A 6108-nucleotide genomic window follows, 5' to 3' on the forward strand; every position below is an offset into this window, starting at 1 on the left:
CTGTTCATCTCAGGAAATGACCATGCAGTGTGGAGCCAGGCCACCCCGACCCCAGGGTCTCTCCCAGGCCCTGAGGACTTCTGTGGCTGGGCTCAGCTGGGAGAGCACTGCTCCGGGAGCAGAAGATCCAGATCCCACTCCAGCCTCCAACCTACCCTTGTCTCTGTGTCCCCAAATAAATTGTCAGTTCTGGCACCTCCTCTCAAGCTAAAGGGCTGCCCCTGGGTGGGCAGCAAAAGACAGGAGTTATGGCTGCCTTCTCAGAGATCAGAGTCGGAACTCTCTGGGTACCAGCCAGGTCCCTCCTACACAGTTTCACTGGAGAACATGAAGATCCAGAGACCCACTTCCCAATGGGTGTTCCTCTAGATGCTAGACCCAGAAACACTTGGGAGTGTTGCTGTAGTCCAAGCAAGGAATCTACACTCCCCAACCCCCTTGTGGTAATCACTTACCACAATAAAGTGAACACCCACATCAGCTGGCATGGCGATACCATCTCTTCATGGGTCAGATACTGCCAGTGGGGCCTGCTGAAAGTGAGGAGCAGAGGGGCAGGAAAGAGCTGTGAGCTCCCCGAACTCCTTCCATGCTCTCTGAATTTAATGCCATGTGCATTTGTGCTATGTATCCAAAGGAATAAAAGTTTTCAACAAATGAAGGCCAAAAAACATGGTCAAGAAACTGGCTTACCTTTATATACCCTAGTGTTATTTCCCAAACTTAACCACTTTTTGTTTTTTTGTTTGGAGATCACCGGTTTTCATCGTGGGGGTGGGGGTGGGGATGGGGAATGCTTTGGAAGTACTGGATTCTAGTGCAAATTCTTCAGTTCACAGAGGAGGAAGCAGAGGCCCAGTTGGGCAAGGAACTTGACCAAATTTACACAGTGAGGAAGCAGTGGGACCAGGCCAGGACCCAGCCCCAGGCTCTGACCCCAGGCACACACCAGGCCTTCCTCCCAGTGGCTTCCTGTCATCCTCCCACTAGCAACCCTGTTCATTGTGAATACTTTTTAACTTGGCCAGGAGAATGGGATGAAAGTCTTAGAAAATGCTTCTGTGGTTAATTATTTCCTCATTAAGAAGCCTAAGCCGAGCCTGGAGATAAGACATAGAAACCAAGAGGCCTGCAAGTAAGTGGACAAAGAAGTGACCAGCAGGAGGTCGCTGGATGCCCAGCAGTCCCAGAGAGGCTGTTGTTGCTGTGGGCACCACAGTCATACTCACATACAGTTACACACACTCACGCACGTGCCCACAGTGGGCCTCCAGCTGAGTGGGAGACAAGAAGGCACACAGCTGCCCTCCCCACAAGGCAAAGCCCCCTCATTCATCTGTCCCTGGGCATCCCCAGCACTGGGAGTGGAAGTGTGCAATTCAACATCACCTGTTAGGTCCTTGGTGGGTTTGCTACATTCATTTCACTACAGTCACACCAGGAAGGCAGGAACTGCGGTAGGGAGACAGAGGGTCTAGACCTCACATTAGGGGCCCTGGGTCTTAACCCAGGCTCACTGTCATGAGTGCTATTCTTCTGAGCCTCAATTTCCTTGTCTGCAGAAGGCAGGTGGTGAGTAATTCCAGCCACACCTAGAGAGCAAGACTGTTTAGGAGCAGAGAAACTGCCCAAGGGCCTACATTTGACTTTAATTATGTCTCCTTGAGCAAATTCCTTTCCCACTCAATTCTACATCTGTACAGTGGACACAATGGTTCCCCCTATGCAAAGACTGTCTCTAAGCTACATTTCCTTCATTTGCGAAATGGGCACTGGTGCTTCCTAGCAAAGGCCCCATATTGCAAACCAATCCAATGTCCCACCACCTCTGACCCTGCTGATGGTCCAAGCCGCTAACCTGCCCACCCATGGGCTGCTAGACTATAGTCTACTCTGCAGCCAGAGGGATCACTTTAAAAACAGCTGATACTCTCCAGAGGTTTTCCTACCAAACTGGAATATAATGTTAATTGCTCCTAGACACTGCCAGCTGCCCTACCCCATCTCTTCCATCTGCCTCCCTCCCTCACTAGCCTCATTCTGTTCCTGGAACTGGTAAGCTCTTCTCACCTCAGGGCTTCTGTTCAGCCTATTTCCTCTGCCTGAAATGCTTGTCCCTTAGCTCTTCATGCAGAGGGCTCCTTCTCATTATTCAAGTCTTGGATCAAAGGTCACCTCCCTTGGCACAGGAGCACACAGGCACACAGGCAGAGCTCACCCTGCACGGCTCCTATGTACCCTCTCAAGCCACTCTGCTTGTTTTCTCCATCAGACATCTCCCCATTCCTGGGTGACTTTACCTGTTTGTTGCCTGCTTCTGCTCCAAGAACAGAAATGTCTTGGTCAGCAGGAGTACACTGGAAAGTTCCAAGAACAATGAGGATGAGAAGTGGAGGACAGGAGAGGAGATCAGAGAAGGCAGGGAATGGGGGAAAGATGTAGGGCAGAAGGCCATTCAGGAGACTGTCAAGACGTTCCCTTTTATCTGTAGTAATTCAGTGGGCCTTTGAACAGCATGGGTTTGAACTGGCACAGGTCCACGTATATGCAGATTTTCTTCAGTAAGTATTTACTACAGTAGTATATCATCCTTTGTTGGTTGAATCCAAGAATGCAGAACCTAGGATATGGAGGGCTGGCTATAAAGTTCTAAGAGGATTTTCAACTGCAAAGGGGTGGGTGCCCCTAACCCCCACATTGTTCAAAGATCAGCTGTACTAGATTATTATCGTCTCCCTCGAATCAGCCTCAAAGCCCACAGAAGCGAGCATGCACTTTTTCATTCACTCCTTCAGGGAGGGCCCCAGCCCCGCACCTTCTCCATTCCTCTTAGGCAGCCTCTGATTGCACTCCAGATTTCTCTTGCCTGCTAGACAGGAAATGTGCATGTGCGGTGGACCCGGGCTCCCCACCCCACCCCCCAGACTGATCTCACCTTGTCTGGCCATCTCTTCACCAAGTGCAGGGCCTGGGTCGCATCAATGCATACGTGGCAGCACTCAGCAGGGGACCTGGCACACGGTAAGTGTTCAGCAGGAGACTGATGAATGGACCTGGCAAAGGCAGAATTCCTTTTGATGGGCTTCAAGACACAAGAGCCAGACTGCCCAGTGTTCAATTCCAGTATAACACATGCTAGTGATTCTAGGCAAGTCACTATCTAACTTTTCTCTACGTTTCATCTGAGGGGCCGTAATGCACATGCTCAGTTGAATTCATCTAACAATGTCTCTTCCTCTCCCACTGCCCAGGATCCCCCTAGGGTCGCTCTGTGCAGAAGGCCAGAGGGGCCCTGCTTCCCTGAGGTGGGGAAGGAAGGAGGAAGCTGGGGAGTCTTTTCTGACCAATCACAGGAATCTGGGCCAGAAGGGTATTTAAAACTATCACCTTACACTAGCTGTAAAAAAAAAGAAGGAAATCCTACCATTTGCAACAACATGGATGGACCTGGGGGCATTACATCAAGTGAAATAAGTCAGACAAAGACAAGTACTGTGTGATTTCACTTGTATGTGGAAACCAAAATAACTGAACTCATGGAAACAGAACAGACTGGTGGTTGCCAAGGGTGGGGGCTGGGGGCAGATAAAAATGAGTGAAGGGAGTCAAAATGTACAAACTTCCAGTTAGAAAGATAAATAAGCGCTGGGGATGAAATATACAACACGGTGATTATAGCTAACAATACTCTTTTGTATAGCTGAAAGCTGCTACCAGAGTAGATCTTTGAAGTCCTCTTTGGAAGAAAAAAGCATTTTGCAGCAATGGGAGGTGATGGATGTGAACTAAACTTATTGTGGCAATCCTTTCACAATTTATACATGTATCAAATCATTATGTTGCACACCTTCAACTAATACAGTGTTGTGTACCAATTATATCTGAAAGACCTTTCAGCTACTGTGAGGCTGGGGGAGATCCCTCCCAGGATATCAGATCTCACTGTCCTCCCAGCCTTTCACCTCTCCCTCAATAAAATGGCTTGATTCCTCCCCTCTCTCCCCAAATTATATCTGAATGAAACTAGGGAAATAAGACTATCATTTTACAGAAATTGGGGGAACTGAGGGCCAAGGCTTTGGTAGCCTGGGTAAGCCTGGGTTCTAGAAGACAGTGACCGCAGGGCAACCTGAGGCAGAATGGCTGCAGGGAATGGCTGGCAGGAACCGCGTTCCAGCATCACATTATTGAGCTGGAGACTCCAGGGGACCAGAAGGAGAAGAGGTAGCCATGTCCCTACTTTCTCTTGGCAGCAGCGGAGTAGAAAGGCAACTCACACTTGTCCCCATTCAGGTCAGTTACAGAGGTCTGTGCGTGCCTGACCTTCGCCTCTCCAGGGCTGGGAGCTGGGCTGGGCTGAAGGGTCCAGTTCAGGGGTCCTGGGTTGGGCAAAGACAGAAAAAAGCAGCCAGAAATTGAATATGAGCTTCTCCTACTCCCATCCCTACCCTCAACCATGGCTGTATCACCCAGCCACACCGCGGGTTCCCTCTGCCTCGGTTTGCCCCTCTGCATCACAGGGAAATTGGGAGGGAGATGTTGACCCCAGCAAGTCACTGACCACCCTCCTGAGAGAAGATGGAGACCCCAAGGGGGATGCAGGACACAGCCAAGGCTTCCATGGGAACACAGCCACCCGCCAGCTCTCCAGGGAGCGTATCCCAGAGGAGACAGCCACTCAGGAACGTTGCCTGGGGGCCCTGAATTCCAGAGAAAGGCCTGCTGAACTGCCTGGGCTGAGTCAGGAGGAAAGGGCGGGCCAGGGGACACGCCAGCTCTGAGTCACTGGGGCCGCACTGACTTGCGTGCCTTCCTCTGCAGGCTGCTGGAACCAAATGAGGGATTCTGCAGAACTGGGTTCAAATTCTAGCCAGGCCACTCCAGTGAGGTCGTGCCCTGGGACAGTGGAGACAATAAGGGTGTCATTAAATGAATGAGTATGTAACAGGCTTGACACAAAGCTGTCACTCAACAGCAACAATACCAAATAGTTTTGAGCTCTTATTATATGCAGGACATCTATATATTAAAAATTTCCAGAATTAGCTCCTAATTAACAAACAGCGAGACATGCGGAGTCACATGGACGGTGTTGCTGGTGCTGTGCTAAGTGTGGGGTTGCCCGCCCACAGTCGCTCCTTCTCTCCTCCACCCCGCGCCCCCGGGGCCCGCCTGCACACACTCTTCCCAGCCCAGTCTCTGTCCGCAGTCTGTTTCGTGCCCTGGGCCAAGCCCTTTAGACTAAGTTGCTCCCAAAGGTAAGAAGAACAAGTCTTCTGCCCTGGGGGCATCAAAACCTAAAGCTGGGGAAGAGACAAGAGAGGGCAGGGCCGTCCAGGCAGAAGGAACAGCTAGTGCAAAGACTCAGGGGCAGGAAATCTCACGTTCTGTTCCCACAGGGCCCTCATTCCCCTCACTTGCTGGGACTTGCACCATTTCGAGCCACCAGTTCTACTCACCGTGGTCCCCATGACTCAGACCCCACCCCAGAGGAGGAGGTGAGGTGTGGGGGCGGTCCTACCAGGAAAGCTGGTGAATAATCATCCACTGGCCTGCAGTGCTCACAGAGAGTGCTCACAGAGAGAGCTCAGACCCCTGCTGAACCGGACCATCTCAGTAAACCCAGTGGTGAGGCCTCTTACTCCTCTAAGACCCTGCCCAGGGGGCGGGGCCTCTTACTCTCCCAGGACCCAGGCCAGGGGGTGGGGCCTCTTACCCTACAGAGCTGGGGAAGAAACCCAGGCTCAGTTAGTCAGTCAGTTCAGTCGCTCAGTCATGTCCGATTCTTTACGACAACCATAAATCGCAGCACGCCAGGCCTCCCTGTCCATGACCAACTCCTCGAGCTTACCCAAACTCATGTCCATCGAGTCAGTGATGCCATCCAGCCATCTCATCCTCTGTCGACACCTTCTCCTCCTGCCCCTAATCCCTCCCAGCATCAGAGTCTTTTCCAATGAGTCAACTCTTCGCATGAGGTGGCCAAACTATTGGAGTTTCAGCTTCAGCATCAGTCCTTCCAATGAACACCCAGGAGTGATCTCTTTTAGGATGGACTGGTTGGATCTCCTTGCAGTCCAAGGGACTCTCAAGAGTCTTCTCCAACAC

Source organism: Ovis canadensis, chromosome 3, assembly GCF_042477335.2.
Source record: "Ovis canadensis isolate MfBH-ARS-UI-01 breed Bighorn chromosome 3, ARS-UI_OviCan_v2, whole genome shotgun sequence".
Lineage (NCBI taxonomy): Eukaryota > Metazoa > Chordata > Mammalia > Artiodactyla > Bovidae > Ovis > Ovis canadensis.